This window comes from Pleurodeles waltl, chromosome 1_1 (assembly GCF_031143425.1).
Source record: "Pleurodeles waltl isolate 20211129_DDA chromosome 1_1, aPleWal1.hap1.20221129, whole genome shotgun sequence".
NCBI lineage: Eukaryota > Metazoa > Chordata > Amphibia > Caudata > Salamandridae > Pleurodeles > Pleurodeles waltl.
Window position 1 is genome coordinate 198,564,075 of NC_090436.1, and position 25,373 is coordinate 198,589,447.

The 25,373-nt window shown below is 47.8% G+C and overlaps 1 protein-coding gene across 3 annotated transcripts in view; it reads right to left on the bottom strand.

Annotated features, from left to right (window-relative positions):
* ADAMTS12 (ADAM metallopeptidase with thrombospondin type 1 motif 12) overlaps positions 1–25,373 on the bottom strand; it is a 3,732,731-nt gene that overhangs the window by 3,336,704 nt on the left and 370,654 nt on the right. The gene's annotated exons all lie outside the window — the stretch shown is intronic.

Below are 25,373 nucleotides of genomic sequence, written 5' to 3' on the forward strand. Positions count from 1 at the left end.
GCGTGGCAAGGTGCTCCCAAAATTGAAACACAACATGCCACCCAGCCTGTGTGCTGTGTCCCCTAACACTGCATTCAATATATGTAACCCTCTAGACCTTACAGCGCTAAGGCAGGGTGCATTATGTCACATGTGAGGGTATATATGCATGAGCAGATTCCAGTGATGCATTTATAAAGAAATGCACACAGAGGGCACCTACTAGTCTGCTGACTAACTGGTCCTGACCAATTCAGCCACCACATACACATTTCTGGACCCCTACGGTGAAAGCCAGTGCTTTCGAGGCCCAGAGACAAAAGCCTGCACTGGGCAGAGGCCTCTCCCAGGCGGAATGGAGATTCTAGTACTGGGACTTGCCACTTTTGTAATGTGACCCAGGTCTCTCCAGATGGTGGAGATGACCAACCCCCTGTCCTGCCCCACTTCTAGTGGCAGCAAAGGCAGGAAAAGCAGTTAAATTAAGAGGACTGCCCACTTCATGCCGGTCTCACCACTAAGGTGGATGAGATGAAGTGGACATTCCATCTTGAATGGAAGGAATTAGGCCATTAGGGTTAGAGTTATGCCCACTTCCCATCAGAAATGGTCATAGGAAGGGTGTAGTCACCCTGAAGGTGGTCAGCCCATTTGGCTACCACCTGGCACCCCTGTAATTCCCCTAAATTCAGTATTTAGGTAGCACCCCTGAAACCCAGAACTCTGATTCCTGATGACCTAAGAAGAGCCAGACACCACAGAGAAGACTGCAGACAACAATTGACTTGACCCCAGCCCTACTGGCCTGTCTGCAGCCCTCGAAGTTCTTGCACCAAAAGATGACTTGTCCTGCAGCCTATTGACTTCCAAAGCCTTGGGAGGACTGCCTGCCTTCAATAAAGACCAAGCCCTCCAATTAACAGTAGACCTGTCCTAAAGAAACCAACTTAAAGGAAAAGAACTCTGCCTGAGGAACCACAAAACCGCCTCCGGGCCCACCTCTGCACCCAATGCCCACGGCCCGAGTCCAAGTGGCCCACGGTCCTGTGAAGGTTTCCCAACACTTCTGAGGAAGAGTCTACAGTGGGCTTACCCTTGCCAGACTCAACAGTGATGCCTGCAGCCCCAACCGTGACCTGCCCATAAGACTTCTGACGGCTAAGGACACCCCTGCACCCAGAGCCCTAAGCCTTGGGGAGGACAACCAACAGTACCTCTACATCCCCTGGAATCTCTACTTACCTGGGCAGCTGTAGGTTGTCTTCACGCACCCCCCTGGCCAGAGTTTCTGAAACCGATTTCCCCCATTGATTTGCAAATAGCGGCAAAGCTGTGTCGGCACTCTGCACCCGGCCGACCTTGTGCCGCTGAGGGTGTGAGTTTGGTGCTGCCTTGTGGCCCGCCTTGTACTTACCTCAACTCCAAAAGATCGCCCCCTGACTCTGCTTTACTCACCTGTGAGCAGCGCATCTTTGGTTATCCCCTCTCTCCATTGGTTAATATTGAGCACCCGACTCCAAATTTGACCTCTGCATCCGGCTGCCCCTGTGCCACTGTGGGTGCACTCTTGGTGCGGATTTTAACCTTGCTGAAGACTGAACTTGTAAGTTGAGTACTTACCTCCAAAACTGCATTCTTATTTTCGTCCCATAGGTTAACATTGAAAATTGCACTGTGTCGATTTTTTAAACTGAAAAGTATTTTTAATTGACAAACTGCTTACCTTATAACAAAGTTCTTTGATTCAAAGCATTTATAAAAGCAAATGTTCTTTTTCTAAATTGGTCTTGAGTTATTCTTTTGAGTGGGTGTCTTCATTTATTGATACTGTGAGTACAACAAATGCTTAGCACAACTCCTAGATAATCCTAACTGATCACCCACATTGCCACCAAAATAGAGCATTGGGTTGTCTATTTGTGCATCTGGATACCGAGGTGTGGATGCCTTGACTCTCTGCACAGTGTACTTCATTTTCGTTCACTGTATAAAGAGCCAGCCTCCTACATTTGGTGCATCAGTGGTGGGATTCATTTGCCAATACCACTTTGTCACTCAGTGATCACAGGAATAACTCTTAAACTTGTCTTTAGCCAAATTGCATTTTTTTTTCAATTGGACTATTTTTCAATATACTAGGGACTTATTGATAAATAAATATGCCGATCATGGATACACCAATCACTAACACCATTTAGACAGAGAACACTTGCACTATAGCACTGGTCAGCAGTGGTGCCTAGAGTTCAAAGCCACCAAAAATTAAATTCAGTAAAGAATCAAAAACAGGATGTCAGACACCAAAGTTTTGGGGATAACCCATTATAACCCATAAATATATAAATATTTGTTTTTGTTTTCTTTTTCCACATATGGGGCCCGACCCCAGTTGAGCACCTCAGAGAGACTCTCCACATGAGGGAGCTGCCACAGCCAATGGAGGTTCTTGAAAAGCTCTCCAAGTGCCTGTCAGAGCTACTTGTGCCGCTACCTACTTCTGTCAGTGCAGGAAAGAGCCGGAAATGGGCCTCATGGTCAGTGTGGATAGGTCTGCTTGGGATTGGTGCTTTCTCTGCACACTGGACACTGGAACAAGGTGTAGAGACAGCACTAAAAAGATGCTCTTGGGGCTCCAGCATTGCCCCGGAGACTGGTATTGGGGGCCAACAGAGACAATGATTCAGCAGAACATGGCAGCACTCACCCAGGGAAATATAACAAATAAGCAATGGGACACCCTTTACCTTGGACAAACTTCTCTCTAGGGCATGTGCGTGAAAACTTGGTCAGTCCCCCAGATGGCCGCACTTTCTCATCCCGGGCTAATTGTGACAGGGCAAATCACATTTTTAACTTGATGGCATGCTAAAAATATATTTTTGGCCTCCTGACCTTCAAATGTTCTTGTGCTTTTAGGAGCAATTTGTCTTATTTGCTCTCCCTCCCTTGAGGGATGACTTAAGGCCTGCCCTCATACCTTTTTGATTCTGGTCAAGGACCTGCCCCATGGGCAGCACCTGGGGTTCTCCTCAGTCCCGGGTCACCTCCAACGGCACCCCAGGACATTCAAGGCAGAATACTCTATCTGCCTCCACTTTTCAGACACAGCCTCATGTGGCCATTTGCAGGGCACCAGTGTGCTATCAGTAGTAAAATGGCCATCCACAAATAAGGCCTACTCATCTACAGGGCCCATCTTCAGAAGTCCCCAGAATATAATTCTCCTCTAGGGCACTTTAGCAGGTCCACTGTTCTGCTGTCCCTTCATGGGTACAGAGACCAGCACTGATCGCACTGGAGAGGATGATCTGCAGAGCCCCATTGAGTTCAAGTCCAGAGTGTCCTATCGCTCCAGTCTTCTTCAGGATCCCACAAATTCCATCTTTTTTCTCTTTTTCTTTTCTCCTGTGCTGAGAATACCAAGTGGGGTGGAAAGAAGGTAGGCACTTCTGCCCAACCCTAGAATGATACATCACCACTCTACCTTGTCCTAACCCTCCTGCATAGCAATTTGAGACATTCCAACATGGCAGCTTTTAGTGGTCTGTTTAAAGCCGTCTGAGCTCCTGAATTCATGCCACTAACTGCCATAGCTGCCTGGCCCCAACCCTTCAAAGATTCAAGGGGAAGCCTCTCCTGTTATTGGCTTCCAAAGTCTGACCTTTTCCCCTGTGATCTCCTTGGGATGAGCCTTCCTAGGCCTGGTACAGTGTAAAAAGGAAATTAGCACATGCAGATACAGTCCCCAAATCTTACCTCTGGCAGGAAAATGCCTAATCACTATCCAAAAAAGCCTTGCCCTGCTGCTCTTCAGTAGACTACTTAAATCTTCAAGTGCCATGAGAAGTGCACGTAGATATGACAAAATGAGCATTAAATCTGCACTATGGATCCTTATTTACTAAGGGCCAGATGTATGAAAAAAGCCTTTTGCGAATCGGAAATAGCGATTTTTAAGAAATCGCTATTTCTGATTCGCAAAATGCAATGTATCATATTTGCGATTCGGTAATAGCGATTTCTTAAAAATCACAAATGCTATTACCGAATCACAAATTGCGATACCGGCCCCCATTCGCATCTATGGGCCTGTCGGCCCATATTTGCGTATATGTTGCATGTCCCAAATTGCGAATTCCTAACTGGAATTCACAATTTTGGGAAATGGAAAGTCCAGGGTGCTGGGGGCCTGAGGCCCCCTCTACTGCACCCCAAAACATTTTTTAACAACATGTAAGGTGCACAAATGCCAAAAGGGCATGTGTGCTTTACATGTAAATTTTAAAAATGCATCTTAAATGCATTTTTAAAATTTGCACATGGTTACCACCAAGTTCAACTTGGTGGTAATAGAGATTCCTTAATGCCCAATTCGCATTAAGGAATTGCTTCATACATGTGCTTTAGAAATCGCAAATAAGGATTCCTTATTTGCGATTTCTTATTTAGAGAGTCGCAATTTGCGACTCTCTAAACAGGGATGCAATTTTAAGGAAACGCTATTTTCGCGATTCCCTAAAATTGCATTCAGAATGCCTTTGATACCTTCTGAAAGGGCTTTTTGCATTCGCAAACGGGCATTCGCACCGTTTGCGAATGCAAAAAGCTTTAATACATCTGGCTCTAAAAGATCTGCATGTCAACGTAATGTCTAGGCGTAAATATGGTGAAACTGTACTTTGGTTGAACTTTTGCCCATGAAGAATATGCAACTGGGCCACTCAAAATGGTAAACTTACATGTGAGTAAATCTAAACTTGGAAGTTTGCTTTTACAGATTTGAGTAACATTACAATTTTTTGCTCTTCACCAGTTTGGAGCTTAAAGTTTCTCAGAAGTGTAGACTCACATGTCCTCATCTCCAGAATTAAGGGGGAGGGGCCTAATGTATAAGTATAAAGTTACTACTTTTCACATGTTGCTGGAGAGCTCCCTAAAATATAGGGAAACATTTACAAGTTTATTAAACTAAAAATATGTTAATAACAATATTTTAATGTTAATATTTATTTTAGATGTGGAACAAAATAAAATGAAACAGCATTATTAACTTCATATTTAATTAAATATTTTTATGAAATTAAAATAATTTTTTTGCTATTCTTAGAAAATCTCAACTAAAGTGTAACATTTAAACGTATTAAGTAGCAAACATTATTTAAAGTTTGTATAGAGTTTATTTAAAATAAAGTCATTATTTAAAAAAATAAAGTTACAATAATGTTTAATCTTACATATAATAGACTAATATTTAAGTTGGATCTATGCATACATTTTAATCATTATATTTAAATTATTTATATTTTTACAAAGGTAAGATATGTTAAGTTAAATTACCATTAGTTCTTAGGCTTTTCTTTTAAGTTCCTGACTCCATTATTTTCAATTGGAGGGTGTTTCAGTACCAGTGGCTGGCCATGTGTGGTGCTTGGTTTACTCCAGCTCCAAAGTCAAGTACATTTAGGATTATTTTGGTTCGTTTTTGTCAGTAGTAATCATAGAAGTGCAGTTTGTGAACTGGAATGGTTTTTGTGGGTGCATGTTCCACCCTAAAACCAATCTTAGCCCTCCCTGAAACTTTCTCTACTTCTCCTTAAACCCTCCCATTTAGTTATAAATATTCCCAGTGTTCCAACAACTTCCCCGTCCCATCTACATTTATTCTTAAATGTGTATCTATGTGTGCATAGACCTCAACAGTCGCAGTAAAAGTTTCCACTGATAAAAGATAGGAGAGGCAGAGGCATAGATTTCCCCGCATAGATTAGTGAATAGCATTTTGTAGAATGTTAATGAGGTGCTACTCATTAAGTAAGTGCTGTATATTAGACTTCTGATCGTTTGACATACTCTTTTTATTGGTTCTTAATTCACTTGGAAATTAAATATTGCACTTGCACAGGTTTTATTACTTTGCTGGGTGCATTCTGTTTTACATGTTTCATGACGTATGGCTTGCAGGAAATTCTTTTTAAAACTTGCACTCCCTGAACTGGCTCTTGCGTTGTATGCTGCTGAAGATTAGTCGAGTGAAAGGAGGGTAGTCTCCTCCTAATGTGACGCCCACTCCTAGCACAGTGTTGATCGCCCTACGGTCTAGTTTTTCAACGTCTGATTATGTTCAGGAATACAAGCAGCCACATAATGCAGGCCTTTGGCACGCCTTTGGTGCATCAGCAGCCCTGACATGCAGCTGGTGCACCAAAGACGTGCCAAAGGAAAGCCTGTCTGCCCCTGGGTCATGACCAGCACTAGCTCCCTTGTCTTTTTTCTTCAGAACCAAGGTTCTCATACTTCTGATGAATTGCTTGATTTATCTCATTTTAATTTACACTTGTCTCGGTTTTCACTTAAGTAGCAGGATGAGGAGAATCGTTCCTTTTGCAATTTCTCTGCGGGCATCACGTTAAGAGCTAAGGCTTCTCTACCAACTAAACCATGCACCAAAGCTAGATTGAATTCACTCAAGAGTTTCCATTGTTTCTTAATAAATGCTAGACCCTTAGTAAAACATTACGCTGAAGATATTATCTGAACAGAAACCAGACATACTGTTTCCAATTGAAATGTAGCTAAATCAATCTCTATCACTTGAGTTTACAGTAGCTAACCCTGGTGACTGCTGTCTAAAAAACTCTGATTGTATCAATAAACATGGGGGAGGGGTGGCTATTATTCATAAATGTGCTCTCATAATCACCCCCTCATTTCTAATGGTGAAAGCGTGTATCCATCAAGGCCAAAGACTTGTTTACCTTATTTGGTTCCTTGATATACAGGCTACCGAGGGCAAATCTAATTTTGTGACCAAGTTGGCTCAAATACTCACACCTCTTATGCTCAAATCTCCAGACTTCACGCTGTTGAGGGACTTAAATTATCTTTTAGACAATAAGAGCAATAATGACAGTATTGAGCAAATGAATGCTTGCTCTTAAGTCCTGGGCTTTAAACAACCATTTGAGGCACACACAATCGAGCCGGGCAATTCTTGGTACAGTTTTTACTTCTTTGGATGCCTCTTCTACCAACTCACCCATACCGGTAAGCTGGTCTGACTATTTTCTGGCTCCTTTCCGTATTATTCTTCCCCTCCTGATACTGAGTTACCTAAAGTCTACCCCCAGACATAGGCTGTCCGAGTTCTCTCCTTTTAACAAAGAAACACTTATTTCCCTGCTAATTTCAATTAAATCAAGTTGCGGACTGAGCCATGTCCTCTATGCATCTGGGTATTAAAGACCTAGGGGCACCTATATTAGTAGACACTTGCAACACATTGTTGGTGGGTTCTTCTCCCCGACCCAATTATACACACACACACACACCTTCATAGTACCTCCACCTAAAAAAGTTATCTATGGATACTACTAAGCTTGAGAATCTTGACCTATCTCTCTTTGCTCCTACATTTAACTGAGATAATTGAAAGTCATGTTAATCTCCAGATCACATCCTATCTGGAAAAACAGTTACTAGACATGATCTAGTCTGGGGTCAGACCTTTCCATAATACATAGACAGCCCTACTTGCTGTTGCAGAGGATGGTCCCGTCATTGTGGACCAGGGTGAGTCCATTGCCCTGGTCTTATTGGACCTCTCTGCACATTTGATACTGATGCCCATTCATTACTTTTAGAGAGGCTAAGGAACACCAAAGTATCTGGTCTGGTCCTGAACTGGATCAAGCCCTTCCTTTGCTAAAAATCTAACTGTATTTTTCTTTCCCCATTCCTATCAGAGGACATTACCTTTCCTTGTAGGGTTCCTCAGGGATCATCTGTGAGCCCCACCCTTTTAAAATGTATATTTGGCTCCCTTTGGAGCATTGATGGGATCTTATGGTTTTTCCTGCATGCTATACGCAGATGATACCCAGATTGCTGTTTCAATGTCCAATAATCGGGAGGAAATGCAGTGATGGTTCTCTGCTTGTACACTTGCCATCTTGGAGTGGATGAACCAAAGTTTAAAAAGCTTATTCCTGGAAAAACCAAAATTCTACGTTTTGGAGCTAACAACTCCAAGTTGTTCCCTAAATGGTGGTCAGAAGAACTTGGTCCACTACTGGTTCCCACCTCCTGTGCTGGAAACCTGGGAGTTATATATGTTAGCGATCTTCATTTTGTATTTTATATCATCTTGGTTGCATCCATGTGCCTTACAATGCTCTGAGCTATGCCAAACATCATGCCCTATTGCCTGTCTCTGCTGGGAAAATCACAATCCTGACTCTTATTTATTCTAAACTGGATTATGCTAATGGGCTCTTCTAAGGCTTGCCCTCATATCTTATCGGTGGCTAGAAGGGTGTAAAATGCTGCGGCATGGGTCATCCTGAACCTACCTCAAAGGATTCCAGTAAGTCTCTTCTGCCTTTCCTTCATTGGCTTTTACATCCAGCAAAGATGTGTTTTTATGGCTCCCTGCCTAGCTTTCAAAGCCATTTCAGGACAGGACCCTGCATACCTATCCATAAGCATCCATCTTTACTGTCCTGCATGCACTTTGCATTCTTCTTGAGTTGACCTTTTGCAGGTCCCTAAATTTAGACAGTACAACGGGGAGGGGCACTATTTCTTTTACCGCACCTGTGGCTGAAAGTTTCGCCACTGGGCTATGCATATTTTAGCTCCCTCCATGATTGCTGGCCCCCCCACTAGCGAACAAATGGCTGTCACTGAATGTGACCTTGATCCTTGACTAGGGCACACAATGCACGTAAGTTGATCAACGGCGGTGCTACATGTCCGCACTAATTGCCTTCTGATCACGTTTTCATGAGTTTTCACCAGTTTTGGCATGGTGGTGTCAATCAGAAACTTTGTCCCTCATTACAACATTGGCAGTAAAAGCCGCTTACCGCTGTGCAGAAGACCGCCAACACACCGCCGCAGCAGCGGAATTCCGCCACGGTCATTGTGACCCACTGCTCGGAATCCGCCAAAATTGGGACACCCACACAAATCCGCCACACCAAAGCTCATTGATAAACTGGCGATAACAAAACCTCCACCGTCACGCCAACAGAAATACGCCCACACTATCACGACCCACGAATCCACGCGGTGGTCTTTCAACCGCGGTATTCCATTGACGGTACGCGCTCAAAATACACACACTCTTACAAAACACAGCCACATTGGACAAATCAAAATACACACACCTGATACACATACACACACCATTCCCACACAACCATTACAATATAAAACACACATCCACATCACCCACAAACCCCTACGACCAAAATACCGAAAGAAGGCCAGAGAGAGACACTACAAACTACTACCAAGCCTCCACAGGCACACAATACCATCACCCACATAACTTCCACGCACCTCACACAGCACACCACTAAATATCACCCCACACATCACAACACACACCACCCCATATATCACCCACAGCACCCCATGGCACGGCAAAGACACCCCAGGTTCTCTGAGGAGGAACTCAGGGTCATGGTGGAGGAAATCGTCCGGGTAGAGCCACAGCTATTCGGATCACAGGTGCAGCACACCTCCATAGCTAGGAAGATGGAGCTATGGCGAAGAATAGTGGACAGGGTCAACGCAGTGGGACAGCACCCAAGAAATAGGGAGGACATCAGGAAGAGGTGGAACGACCTACAAGGGAAGGTGCGTTCCATGGTATCAAGACACCACCTTGCAGTTCAGCGGACTGGCGGCGGACCCCCACCTCCTCCCCCACAACTTACAACATGGGAGGAGCAAGTCTTGGCGATTCTGCATCCTGAGGGCCTCGCAGGAGTAGATGGAGGAATGGACTCTGGTAAGGCAATGCTTTACTACTATATACCCCACCCTACCTGCATGCCATCACATATCCCCACCCTCGCCCTCACCCCCATCGCTCCAACTCCTCACAAATGTCCCAATATCACAAACCACACATCCCAACACCAAGCCCTGCAAGCAACAACAAAGCATGGACATCCATCACCAAAGCATGGCCACTGCACATACCCATACACACCCCTAAACCACCATCACGCAAGGTCCCACACAGGAATGCAAACACTGGGTTACACAGTCACCCACCCATTGCACACCATGGCACACACAGATGCAATAAACATCCTTTTATACCCCTGCAGGACCCCTACCCAACGTCACCGGACAGGAGGGTCCACACATGTCCACACCACCAACAGAAGAGGCCTACAGTGGTGACAGCAGCTCTGTCCAACTGGATCTAGATGACCAGCCTGGCCCATCTGGGACCTCAGGACAGTCGGTTCCCCTCACACTGGCACAGGCCACCACAGAGCTTCCCCCCTCTGGAAACACCAGCACAGCACCCACCCAACGGGTCCATACCTCTGTCCCCAGGACACGTCAATCAGCAGTGTGTCCACCACTACAGGGAACCCAGGCTAACCCACCACCCCAACAACAACAGGGACCTGGGGGCAGTGGCAGTGGGCACACGGTCCAGGGGACAGAGTCCTAGGAACACAGGGGAACTGGGAGGGCTGCTGTGCGACACGGGGAGGACAGGCCCAGGAAACCCACTCTCCACGAGGCCCTCTCCAACATCATGGGAGCGTACCATCATTCCCAGGAGACAATGGCAAAGGTACTGGCCAAGTTTCAGGAGAACCAGCGGCTGCAGGAGGAACAGTATTTGGGCTTCAGCGAGGAACTCAGATCCATCAATTCCGCCCTGGGCACCATCGTAGGGGTGCTGAAGGAAGTCCTCAACTCCAGGAGGGACACTGTGGCACAACAATGGGCCCCTGACACTAGCCTGGAGGATGAACTGCCCACCACCTCCACCGGCGCTAGTGGACAGGAGGCACCGCCACAGGACCACGACACCAGCACCCCACCCCCTGCAGATGGAGAACCACCCCGCAAGTGGTCCCTGAGATCCAGGACAAAGACAGAGAACAATGCCAAGACCCCCGCCAAGAAATGAGACCGCCCTGAATGTCATCCTTTTGTCCCACCTTGTCACCCTGTCCATCCTCAAACTGCCCCAGCTCCACTTCCTATGCCCCTTTGGGCAATGCACCTGTGAGACTAATAGACTGGACTCTGCCATGGACATTCCTCCACCATCGCCACTCACCATTTTACAGCACCCTCCAATATTGAGCACTTAAATAAACACCTTTACAGCACAAAACAATCTGGAGTCTGGCTGTGATTTCGAAATAGTGTATTAGCAATTACAGTGACAAAATGTTCTTTCAATTGTAATGTCAACATACCTATGTCACACAGCTCTAGTCCATGAGGAAACAAAGCAAATGTCACACAGTGGGACCCACATCTGTGAAATCGTAAGGGAAAGTGACAACTCAGTGACCATACACTGGGTGAAAACGACAGACAGTAGAGAAGTAGTAGTGTTAAAGAACATGTAGTAGGCAGGTTTGTATTCTTACCTGTGTCTCACTGGAAGTATTGCAGGATCACCGAGTTCCTGTTGTCGATGTCCTCTTCTTCTGCTTCCTCGTCTTCACTGTCCACAGGCTCCACCGCTGCCACAACACCTCCATCTGGACCATCCTCCTGCAGAAAAGGCACCTGTTGTCGCAAAGCTAAGTTGTGAAGCATACAGCAGGCCACGATGATCTGGCACACCTTCTTTGGTGAGTAGAATAGGGATCCACCTTTCATATGGAGGCACCTGAACCTGGCCTTCAGGAGGCCGAAGGTCCGCTCTATAATCCTCCTAGTTCGCCCATGGGCCTCATTGTAACGTTCCTCTGCCCTTGTCCTGGGATTCCTCACTGGGGTCAGTAGCCATGACAGGTTGGGGTAACCAGAGTCACCTGCAAATGGCGAGGGACAACTGTTAGACACACACCAACCTGTAGGGATATCCCCAGACCCAGACAACCATTCAAACTGACTTGCTTCCAGGTGCTCACCTAATAGCCACACACAGTGCCTCTGGTGTTGCCCCATCACATAAGGGATGCTGATATTCCGCAGGATGTAAGCGTCATGCACTGAGCCAGGGAATTTGGCATTCACATGGGAGATGTACTGGTCTGCCAAACACACCATCTGCACATTCATCGAATGATAACTCTTCCGGTTTCTGTACACCTGTTCACTCCTGCGGGGGGTTACCAAAGCCACATGTGTCCCATCAATGGCACCAATGATGTTGGGGATATGTCCCAGGGCATAGAAATCACTTTTCACTGTAGGCAAATCCTCCACCTGAGGAAAAACGATGTAGCTCCGCATGTGTTTCAGCAGGGCCGACAACACTCTGGACAACAGGTTGGAAAACATAGGCTGGGACATCCCTGATGCTATGGCCACTGTTGTTTGAAATGACCCACTTACAAGGAAATGGAGTACTGACAGCACCTGCACTAGAGGGGGGATTCCTGTGGGATGGCGGATAGCTGACATCAGGTCTGGCTCCAACTGGGCACACAGTTCCAGGATTGTGACACAATCAAGCCTGTAGGTGATGATCACATGTCTTTCCTCCATTGTCGACAGGTCCACCAGCGGTCTGTACGCCGGAGGATGCCGCCATCTCCTCACATGTCCCAGCGGACGGTGCCTATGAAGGACAACAGCGAGCACAGAGTCAACCAACTCAGAGGTACGTACCCACAGCTTACACAGAACACGATTCATAATCTGAAATTTGCATGTATGAGTGTTGAGGCAAGGCCTAGGTATGTGTGACGCAGTTAAAAATTAAGCCATGTGGGCCCCTGAAATAGCGGCTGCCTGACCTGTAAAGTGGGACAATGGGATGTGAGGTAACTGTGCTGGCATTGTACACCGTCGCAGTAGGCATTGGTTAACATTGGACCCTATGGGTCCCAGGAGCCAATGACGATGTACGCCGGCGGTGACGGTACGCACCGCCGAAGGACGTGACCGCCATTTTCTCTCTGTTCAATCACTCGATACCTGATCTTCGACAGGAGAGGACCTACACTGCAAGTGCTGCTGTGACCTCAGTCTGGAAGAGACAATGGCTCGTGCGTCTGGGGAAAGGGCCCCTGCCTTCACCACGGAGGAGTTGGAGAAACTCGTGGATGGGGTCCTCCCCCAGTACACGCTACTCTACGGTCCTCCAGACAAACAGGTAAGTACACTGGGAACATGCTGTATGGGCTATGCCTGTGTGGAGTGGGGTGGATGAAAGATGGGGGGGGGCGGAGAATGAGGCGTGCATGAAACGACGGTGAGTGCATGTGCCACATGGCAAGGGTAGGGATGGGGGCCAATGACTGTGACAGTGCAGTTGGTAATAACTTTTCTTTTTCCCCTGTACAATTCATGTAGGTCCGCGCCCACCAGAAGAAGGACATCTGGCGTGCCATCGCCAAGGACGTCCGGACCCTGGGGTCTATCACAGACGGAGCACCCACTGCCGTAAGAGATGGGAGGACATTCGCCGCTGGAGCAAGAAGATGGCGGAGGCCCAGCTGGGGATGGCCTCCCAACGTGGGAGGGGTGCCCGTCGCACCATGACCCCCCTGATGTTCAGGATCCTGGCGGTGGCGTACCCGGAGTTGGATGGGCACTTGAGGGCATCACATTCTGTTGATTCAGCACGCAGTGGAGGTGTCTGGGTGGGGGAGGTGGGCTGTGGATTTCCCTAGGCCAGGGCGAGTGTGCTAGTTAGGTCCCCTTCTTCTGGCAGACCCTGTGTACAGTGCCAACTACACCTAGTCAGGCTCCTGTGACATCCATGTGTGCAGATGTCGGCCATAGCCTTGTAGGCCATGTCCCAGGGATTGAACAGTGGACCCCAAGTGCGCGGCGTAGTGCAGGGGGCTTCTGTGTCTGTCGTGTCCGCCAACGGTAGCGGTAATGCATGCACTCAACATGTCTTACTTAAGTCCTCGTCCCCCTTTTTGTCCCCCTGTTCTTGTGTGCATTAGCATCATCAGGCGGAGGAGCAGTGGCACTGGAGCAGGAGGGAGCTGCACCCCACATGGCCCTGGTGGGCGACACTGTGGAGTCTGAATTCACCAGTTGGACGGAGGGCGAGGGGAGCTCCACGTTGGGGACGGGAGCTGACACCAGTGATACGGACTCGTCCTCTGATGGGAGCTCCCTTGTGATGGCGGCCACATCTGTTCCCCTCCGCATCTACAGGTACAGCCGCCACCCCCCCCACCAGCACCGCCCTCCCAGCAGCCCCTCAGCCTTTGCCCCGTGCCCGCTCACCCAGGAGGGTGGGCATCACCTTCGCCAAAGGCACCTCAGGCCCTGCCCCAGTCCCCCCTGCTGCCCTCAGTGAGGAGGCCATTGACCTCCTCAGGTCCCTCACTGTTGGGCAGTCAACCATTTTGAATGCCATCCAGGTTGTTGAGAGGCAGTTGCAACAAACCAAAGCATTCCTGGAGGGCATTCATTCTGGTTAGGCAGCCCTTCAGCGAGCTTTTCAGACTCTGGCCTCAGAACTGATGGCAGCTATTGTCCCTGTCTCTAGCCTCCCCCCTCCAACTTCCTCCACCCAGACCCACACCCCTGTACCTCAGCCTACCCCAAGCACATCATCAGACCAGCATGCACACACCTCAACACACAAGGGAAGCTCAGGCAAACATAAGCACCACACATCCCACAGGCACTCACGCAAGCATCACACACATGCAGACACACCAACATCCACTGCCTCCACTGTGTCCCCCTCCTCCTCGTCTCCCTCCTCCCTTCCAGTCTCATCTCCACTCACACCTGCATGCACTACATCTACAGCCACTACTTCCATCACCAGCACACACACCACCACACCTGCTCACTTGCAGTCACCACCCCCACTACCATTCACACATCCCCTGTGTCCTCTCCCAGTGTGTCTGTGACGCCACCTCCCAAGGTTCACAAACGCAGGCACACACCCACCCAACAGCCATCCACCTCACGACAGCCTCCAGCGCATGCACCTTCACCCAAAGTCACCAAATGTACACCTCCTACAACCACAACCTCTTCCTCCACTCCCAAACCCACTCCAGCTACCCGTCCCAGTGTTCCCAAGAAACTTTTCCTGTCCACCCTTGACCTCTTTCCCTCACCTCCCCCACCTCGTCAGTCTCCTAGGGCCTGACTCTCCAGGTCCCAACCTAGCACCTCAGACACAACATCTCCGGGACCAGTGGTGCCAGTAGTCACCGGATTCTAGAGTGCACCAGGCAGCAGGGAAGCCAGTGTGGCAAGGAGCCACAGCACGGACAGTCCCCCACCTGTCAAGCATCAAAAGTTGGCCAGTGACCGGCAGGAGAAGGGGAAGACTCTAGCCACCAAAGCCACTCCCAGGGGTACATGTGGGAGTGTGGAGTCAGCTGCGACACCTTCCAAGGTGGGGAAGGGGCACAAGAAACCCGGCAAGTCTGGGAAGAGCAGCACGGCAGAGAAGACCGCCATCATCCCCGCTGCCCAGGAGGCCACCGCCATCATCCCCGCTGCCCAGGAGGCCACCGCCATCATCCCCGCTGCCCAGGAGGACACCGCCATCATCCCCGCTGTCCAGGAGGCCACCGCCTTCAGCCCCGCTGGGCCAGACAGGACCGCCAGCACCAGCCCCGCTGGGTCACACAGGACCGCCAGCACCTGCCCCGCTGGGCCACACAGGACCTCCAGCACCAGCCCCGCTGGGCCACACAGCACCGTCAGCACCAGCCCCGCTGGGCCAGACAGGACCACCAGCACCAGCCCCGCTGGGCCAGACAGGACCGCCAGCACCAGCCCCGCTGGACCAGACAGGACCGCCAGCACCAGCCCCACTGGGCCAGACAGGACCTCCAGCCCTGCTGGCCCAGACAGGACTGCCAGCAGCTGAGTCGCTGGGGCAGACAGGACCGCCAGCACCAGTCCCGCTGGCCCAGACAGGACCACCAGTAGCTGAGTCACTGCCAAGGACCCCGCCGCAACAAGCACCGCTGAACAGGACACCGCTGCCACAAGCACCGCTGAACAGGACACCTCCACCACAGGCACCGCTGCCAAGGACACCACCGCCACAAGCACCGCTGAACAGGACACCTCCGCAACAGGCACCGCTGGCCCATGAGCGCCAAGGGCACTGACGCTACTGAGTCCGCCACAAGCAGGATGAAGCACTCTGGGCACAAAGCCCCCTCCAGAACCAGTGGAGAAAGGCATCCACTACCTCAGTCCTTGGCAGGATGAAGCACTCTGGGCACAAAGCCCCCTCCAGAACCAGTGGAGAGATACATCCGCTCACACAGTCCTTGGCAGGATGAAGCACACTGGGCACAAAGCCCCCTCCAGAACCAGTGGAGAGATACATCCACTCACACAGTCCTTGGCAGGATGAAGCACTCTGGGTACAAAGCCCCCTCCAGAACCAGTGGAGAGATACATCCACTCACACAGTCCTTGGCAGGATGAAGCACTCTGGGCACAAAGCCCCCTCCAGAACAGTAGAGAGATACATCCACTCACACAGTCCTTGGCAGGATGAAGCACTCTGGGCACAAAGCCCCCTCCAGAACCAGTGGAGAAAGGCATCCACTCACACAGTCCATGGCAGGATGAAGCACTCTGGGCACAAAGCCCCCTCCAGAACCAGTGGAGAGATACATCCACTCACACAGTCCTTGGCAGGATGAAGCACTCTGGGCACAAAGCCCCCTCCAGAACCAATGGAGAAAAGCATCCACTCACACAGTCCTTGGCAGGATGAAGCACTCTGGGCACAAAGCCCCCTCCAGAACCAGTGGAGAAAGGCATCCACTCACACAGTCCTTGGCAGGATGAAGCACTCTGGGCACAAAGTCCCCTCCAGAACCAGTGGAGACTGTTATCCACTTGTGAGACTGTGGCTTTGCACTCCCCAGGATTGAACAGGGGGCAAACCACCCACTGTAGAGACTTGAGAGACTGTGGCTTTGCACTCCCCAGGATTGAACAGTGGGCAAACCACCCACTGTAGAGTCTTGAGAGACTGTGGCTTTGCACTCCCCAGGATTGGACAGTGGGCATGGGGCCCCCTCGTGGATTTGGCGTCGTACACTAAACCGGCTGAGGTGCCCCCCTTTCACTTCCCCCTGAGGTGCCTGTTTTATTGCTATCTGATGCCCCTGCAGTGTTCTCTCCATCATGTTCAGGTATTGAGTGTGGCCTCACCCATGCAGTGTGGGCCCAGTGTTCCACGGACTTCAATGGAGCAATACCTGGACTCCTGTTCTTGGTGTATATATTTGTTTATAGTGTATATATATTTTTGCGTACTGGATATTAATATATTACAATGGTTACACTCATTTCCTTTTGTCTTTGCATTCTTCCAGGGGGTTTGGGGGGGTGTAACTGTAATGTATCATGCTGTATTAGTGTGTGTGTTGTCGTGGGTGAGAGTGGGGGTGGGGGTGTTGCGTTTTGCGTGTGTGTGTCCCTGTTTTTTCCCTCCCCCCTCCCCTGTGTCGTAGGTGCAGTACTCACTGTGGTCTTCTCTGCCGGCGTTCGTGCTCCTGGTAGAGGAGCAAGAAGATAAGGGCAGGGAAAATGTGAAGCTCTGGTTCCATGGCGTCCTGGTTCCTTGTGGGGTGTGTAGAGGGGAGCGTTTTCCCTTCGAAGTCCTGTTTCCGCCGTGCTTTTGTTCGCAGTGAATCCGCCCCGGAAAAGGTGGCGGATTGGTAGGTTGTGATACTGTGGGCGGTACATTGTCCTCCGCCTGTCTGTTGGCGGTGACCGCCGCGCTGTTTCTTTGTACCGCCTTGGCGGTCGGAGTGTTAAAGTGGCTGTCTTTGTTGGCGGTTTCCGCCACGGTCGGGATTCCATTTTTTTCCGTTGGCCTGTTGGCGGTCTTACCGCCGCTTTAACCCTGTCCGCCAGGGTTGTAATGACCACCTTTGTCTCTCCCTGCAGGTCCATATGTGATTTCCTGACACACCTGGATTTTTGAACACATAGAACAATCAGCTATCAGGTGATGGAGGTGAATTATTTGGCTACAAAAAATATACGCATTGGCCTCTAATTTTAAACATGGTTCCTTAGTTGGCACTGGGTATGAACTAATTTGCAAAATATATACATTGTTAAATTATCAGGTACTTCCTCCTTCCATAAGTCCTTAGAAGGCCCATAGCATCAAGGGCCGAAATACGTTGATATTTAATTCCGGAGGAGCCTCCATAATCCTGACATCTGTTCAATCCTGAACACACTTAAATAATCATACCATAGAGACAGAGGACAGGACTGTCCTCCATGTGATCGATACCACTCAAAAGGACTACCTCCTGTGTGGACTGCATAACAAATAAGGATCAGAGCCTCATTGCACAAACCATTCGGCAGACTGAAAAAAGATTCTATCTGTTACATGTATTTTGTTGTGTAAAAACGTTAATGATTGTTTTCCTTTTCTCATTTTTGTGTTTAATTTGTTGTTTAATTGTAAGTCCAAAAGCATACTCCGGATATCAATAACAAGAGTGAAGATTATTACGCTTACAATAACTAAAATAAATCATATACTTTAAAATCCTACTTTTATGTCAGTGAGTAATTGAAGTATTCATTGAGACACCAATTGATATATGATCTTTTCTCATGATATACCAACCACTTATATTTAACATGCCTATATTCCAGGCTGAGCCATTCACTTAGCTCACACACGTGTGCACACGCATGTGTGCAGTTGTTCATATACAGCCAATGCAGAGCCTCTCACCCAAGTTGCATAGCAACGGACCTTGTTTTAAAAGGTAGATACTGGTAGCTGGTATTCCCAGTCCTTCGTAATCGAGCTTGCAGATACTGAAACTCACTCATAGCAGAAGTCCAAAATCCAGGTAGTCCAAAAAGCAAAAAACAGGGAGTTAAATTGGTCAGAACCCATTTTCCTGCAACATCCCTGAGGTACATCTTGTTGCTTCCTAAATATTATTTCCACTTTTGCCATAATTATCAGTAGCCTCATTTTGCAACCACAATTTCCTAGTACTACCCAAAGCTTAGAATGTCATGCTGTGAACAAGCTCCTAATGGTCAAATTAAATTTTTCTTTCTTGCGCAAACATATATTTCTTTATGCCATACCAAGAAAAAAGTTCTGATAAGTATTTATATGAGAAATAGGCCAATAGTACAAAGGGGATGATGATCAATGATCTCCCTTTTTACGTCTCAGCTATAGAAAGCTTTAGATGTATTTACTTAAAGTGGGATTTCCACTTGATCATGATTTGATGTTTTTTTTGTTTTCTTTCTCAGTTGTGTTTCCTGATTCAGCAACTTTCCCTCATTTCCTTGTATTTGTTCCACTCAGGAGAATTTTGGTCTCATGATGTTTTGGCTGTTTAGGTTCTATCCTTCCACTCTTTAGTTGAAGGGGACATAAAAATTGCCTCTCAGTTCTGGCTTACTTATTATCGAATCATATAGTATTTAATGTGGTCTTAACTTCTCATTTGGGACTTGCTGTAGCACTGACATCACTTCACTATCAGTTATAACTGCAGATCAGGAGCATGCATAGTCTCTTCATATTCAGAGGTGGGTAAACTGTTACTGTCTACAATTGGGGTATTGAGAGCAGGGTCAATGGTACTGGGTGAATAATACTGCATGCCACAAGTAATTGTTCTCTGAAATGTTCTACATTTTTGTTTAGAATAAACTGTTGAGTCCGGCTCCCTCCATTTACATTGCCCCCCTTTTCTTTTATTAATGCGGCATAGATCACGCAGAACATTAAGTTCTGTAAAGTTCACCATGCATGTCGATACATCTATGATCTGGTTTGAGGCATTGCTGATTATTGTATTTATTTCTGTTGAAATCCAAATGACTTAATGCCAGTAGGCCTAGAATGTACCAATGTTGCCATTCCTAAACAATAACACCCTTACCGCCAAATCCCCTTACCCACCGGTAAACCCTAAAAACATCCTTACCAGCCAATATCACTATGCACCCCAAACCCTAAAAACACTCCTGCCATCCTATACCCCTGCCCACCCCATACCCTGAAAGCACACTACTACCCTATACCTCTACCCAGCCTACACCCTAACCCCCCACCAACCTATCCACCTAACCACCACCAAAACCTTAAAAAAACAACCTTACCACCCATTACCCCTACCCATCGCTAAACCCTAAAGAGAATTTGAGCAGTAATTGTTTATTATTAGGAGGCCTGAGTGTGCACTGTCAGAAACTATTATGAAGGAGGGTCTTAACCTTGTTTCACAAACACTTCCGTGCCCTAAAATGTCCTTTATTGTTAAACCTTGGCTAGAGCATTCTCATTCTCCTAGAAAGCCATGAAAAGTGTCTTAAGCGGGAGGGTGTGGTGGAGGGCAGGGTTAGAGACCTAGAAAGAGAGAAACAGCTTGACAGAGAAAAAGAGAGAAAGAGAGAGAGAGGGAGAGAGAGAGAGAGAGAGAGAGACAGAGTATGTCTGTCTTTGAATTTGTGTGTGCACACAGTTATACTTGGATAACACATCTGACATATCATATATATAACATAGCAATATAAATGATTCAAAGTATTGAATTCAACAAGACAATCTAATTAGTATACACTATCACCTGGTATATGTCGCCATAGGAAATATAATTTAAGCCTGGCGTGATCACATTCGATATTGCTGCATTGCTATTTGTATGATACTTAGTCTAACCTCAAATTACTGCATGAATGTTTGTACCCCTCAGGCCCACTGGAAGCAAGAAATGAATAAACCAAGAAACGCTGAGTGGATTTAGGAATGGAAATCCCCATGGAACAAACAGGCGAAGCAGCTGCAGATGGAGTCTTGTTTTATTTTGTGACCCCAAGGCAACTGCAGTGCCTTTCCAACATTGATTCTAAAAACAACACAGATGTTTAAGAGACAAATGATTTCATCCTGCCAACAAGTACAACATCAAACACCAGTAGAATATGCAGAATTATGAATGGGTAACTATGATTAACCAGGATGTTTCTCGCCCAGGGGTCTGAATGACATCAAATAGACAACGAGGGAAGCATTACTAGGGATTCAATTGGCTGCTCTCCTTTAATTATTGTGCTTTTTATTTAACAAGTACAAATCATAGAAATGTCAGGCTGTGTGCCATGTTAAGCATTGAAAGACGTTGAGTCTGACTGGAAAGGAAAGCCGACCTTGGGTAAAAATACCCAGATGAGCCCCATACTGCAGGAGACCGGAACTAGAAAGAGAGTGCATTGCCGAGTCATCGCAGTCAATCTTGCTCAGAAAGCAGCCCTTGACCTGCAGTGCACAGGAAAAAAAATCTGAGTGGCAGAAAGCCCATTTTGGCGCTGCTCAAAATATGTGAATTTCGGGTGCCGGTGCAGTCAGTACCTGCTACCATTGGCTTTCCCTTTGGTACCCTTCCAACTCTTGTAAGGGGTCTTGTAGCTGTCAAAGAACGGAGAGTAAGCAGACATGTTTACTTAAATATATGCACTTTCTGTAGCCTCTCAGCAGCAAACATGAGGCCATCGAGAGATTGAAGGGGTCAGCCCTCTGCTCTCACTGGGGGTCAAAAGGCGCATGATTTCATTTCCTAATTCCGTGGCCTTTTGGCAAATCATCGCCACGCATTGTCGCCTGTACTGATGTGTGGTAAAGTTTAGCAGTTAGACAAGTTTAAGGTCGCAGGTGCTCCAAAATGAAACTGAGGCACATTGTTCCCCTGGAGTCCGCATTTTAATAAGATACCACATGACAAAAGAATGAACCGCTACGGTCCTCTGATGGGAGGATTCCTCAGCTGCAATAATTACACCTCCTGGGTATTCGAATACATTTATTTTTGGGCTCAGAAGTGATGTACAAAATCCAGCTGTGAAACAAAAAATCCCTTTGGAGATCGAGACAGAACAAACAGAGCAATGGAAGGAATGTCAGTCCAAATAATGAAGTTATGGCAAGCCACATGGCAAAGGGGTAATTCACATACACAGCGGTGTCTGCCATGGGGCACATTCTTCTTGGAATAGCTGTAGGAAAGCAGAACTGAAGTTATATACTGAGGAGAAATGAATATGTCAACGAAATATAACCCGTAGGATTACATAACAGGATGTATGTTCTTCTCATTACTCAAACACAGCAGGTAAGATGCTGACAACAGGGTTGTATTATATGAAATTGTCAGATCTCATATCATCGCTCTTGAGTAGCGTCAATAATTCACCTATATATATTTCGTTTTTTACACGTTTCGGTGCCATTGTGTATTTGAATTACAAAGAGTTTAGTCTCACCTTCACAATGATTAAGCATACTGACTGAATTAACTTTAGTTTACACACACACTCACACATATGTATTCACACTAAAGAAACAAAGGTTACAGGGACATTATAGTTGGGAAATAGAATTAAAAAAACATTGAGATTCACTGAAACAACCAAAGGTTATGGGTGAGTTAGGATCACATTTTAAAGTATGAAACCTTAAAAATTCAGCTGTTATCCTCAGTGTTATCTCATGTAACTATAACTGGTGCCATAAGGTCACTATAACTCACTCCCCCACCATGCACAGTTTTTTGTGTGAAAATTTTACTGCAAATATCACATTGGTATTGTCAATGGTGTTAACAAAGATGCCATAAGTAATTGTAATTGTAATTGTAATTGTAATCGTATTTATATAGCGCTTACTACCCCTGACGAGGCGTCGAAGCGCTTTTCGATGAGTAGCACGCTACTCCGGTACCCAACAAGAATTAGTGATGGATTAGTATAATTTAATAAGGAGTACAGTTTTAGTATTATTATGAGTTAATTTGAGTTGCGGATATGAGAGTTTGTTAGTTAGATTGACTGGAGTAATGGAGGGGTGGAGGAGGAAAGAAATCCAGAAGTGTTAATTGTGAGTTTATCCTTCATTTACTCAATCCAAAGGCTTGAGATGAATAAAAGGGGGGCGGAGGGGAAAGAGGATGTGGAAGGGTTAGGGAGAGCATAGTAGCAGGGTGAGATGAATGCAGGAGAATTTAGTAGGGTTGTGTGGGAGGTCACAGAGGTAGAGTGAGGTTTGGTGAGTTAGATGTGGGGGTGGAGGGATGAGCTTAGGCAGAGATATTTAGGAGATGAAAGTGGTCGAAGGGATTTGGGATGAGTCCGAGTGAGAATGGAGGATAGTTTGATAGAGACATGACATAAGAGCGATGAGTAGATAAGTGTGATAAAAAGAGAGCAGAAATTCATAGAAACATGCCAGGCACAGAAACAACATATACACATACATACACATATATATATATATATTTATACACACACACACATGACTATACACACACATCTGCACATACAATACATAATTAGAATCATGGGTAAAAAATACTTAGTCGTCCATCCATCATCCTGGTAAAAAGGCGGGAACTCCCCCACCTACCTCGAGGGTGGACGGGGCGTGGCCCAGCGGGCGGAGCCCACAGGTGCTCCACAAAGGGAGAAACCCTCCACTCTGTGTCTCCAGCAGAGGAAGACAGAAACCGCGCGTCCCAGTCAGACACAGACCACGCTCCAGCACATCATCAGCTCACCTCCAGGAAGGATTCCAGATCCCCTCCGCCATGGGATCTCTGAGCGCACAGCCCCGCCCCGCCCATCCCTGCTAAGCCCAAGAGCCAGGGTGGGCCGTCCTTTCCAGAAGGTGAGCTTCAACCGCGGCATCTGCCGCATCCACATTGTACACTAGGGTACGTGATGGGCCACGGGGGCAAAACGTCTTCAGCAACCTTGTGTGCCCCTGGCAATGTCATTGCCACTAGTGCGTCCCCGCGGAGATGTCCTCGCCCCCCTGCGCATCAACAACGCACCACGCGAGTCGGCGGCAAACGCAGTGAGGTCGCCTTGGAAAGCTGTCCATCATCCTGGCAAGAGGCGGGAATTCCCCTACCTACTTCGAGGGTGGACGGGGCGTGGCTCAGCGGGCGGAGCTTACAGGTGCTTCATAAAGGGAGAACCTTCTACTCTGTGTCTCCAGGAGAGGAAGATAGAACCCGCGCGTCACAGTCAGATACAGATTACGCTCCAGTACATCATCAGTTCACCTCCAGGAAGGATTCTGGATCTTTTTCTGCTATGGGATCTCTGAGCGCACAGCCTTGCTTTATCTTTGCCAAGCCCGAGAGTTAGGGTGGCTTGTCCTTTCCAGAAGCTGAGCTTCGACTGCAGCACCTGCTACGTTTATATTGGTAAGTGCTTCCTTTGAGGTTTAGTTTCTGTAAAATGAGCATCGTGGCCTACACAACCGGAGTATTTTCTACGAGTATGTCAGTAAGCGTTACCTAGCATGTTTTATTTACCCTGTTTATATTGTACACTAGGGGTACGTGATGGGCCACGGGGTAAACGTCTCCAGCAACCTTGTGTGCCTTTGGCAATGTTATTGTTACTAGTGCGTCTTTGTGGAGATGTCCTCGTGCTTCTGAGCATCAACAACGCACCACCGGAAATCGGCGGTAAACGCAGTGGGGTCGTTTTGGAAAGCTGTCCATCATCCTGGTAAGAGGCGGGAATTCCCCTACCTACTTCGAGGGTGGACGGGGCGTGGCTCAGCGGGCGGAGCTTACAGGTGCTTCATAAAGGGAGAACCTTCTACTCTGTGTCTCCAGGAGAGGAAGATAGAACCCGCGCGTCACAGTCAGACACAGACCACGCTCCAGCACACCATCAGTTCACCTCCAGGAAGGACTCCAGATCTTCCTCTGCTATGGGATCTCTGAGCGCACAGCCGTGCTTCATCCTTGCCAAGCCCAAGAGCCAGGGTGGCTTGTCCTTTCCAGAGGCTGAGCTTCGACTGCGGCACCTGCTACGTTTATATTGGTAAGTGCTTCCTGTTGAGGTTTAGTTTCTGTAAAATGAGCATCGTGGCCTACACAACCGGAGTATTTTCTACGAGTATGTCAGTAAGCGTTACCTAGCATGTTTTATACACCCTGTTTATATTGTACACTAGGGGTACGTGATGGGCCACGGGGTAAACGTCTCCAGCAACCTTGTGTGCCTTTGGCAATGTTATTGTTACTAGTGCGTCTTTGTGGAGATGTCCTCGTGCTTCTGCGCATCAACAACGCACCACCGGAATCGGCGGTAAACGCAGTGGGGTCGTTTTGGAAAGCTGTCCATCATCCTGGTAAGAGGCGGGAATTCCTTTACCTACTTCGAGGGTGGACGGGCGTGGCTCAGCGGGCGGAGCTTACAGGTGCTTTATAAAGGGGGATCCTTCTACTCTGTGTCTCCAGGAGAGGAAGATAGAACCCGCGCGTCACAGTCAGACACAGACCACGCTCCAGCACACCATCAGTTCACCTCCAGGAAGGACTCCAGATCTTCCTCTGCTATGGGATCTCTGAGCGCACAGCCGTGCTTCATCCTTGCCAAGCCCAAGAGCCAGGGTGGCTTGTCCTTTCCAGAAG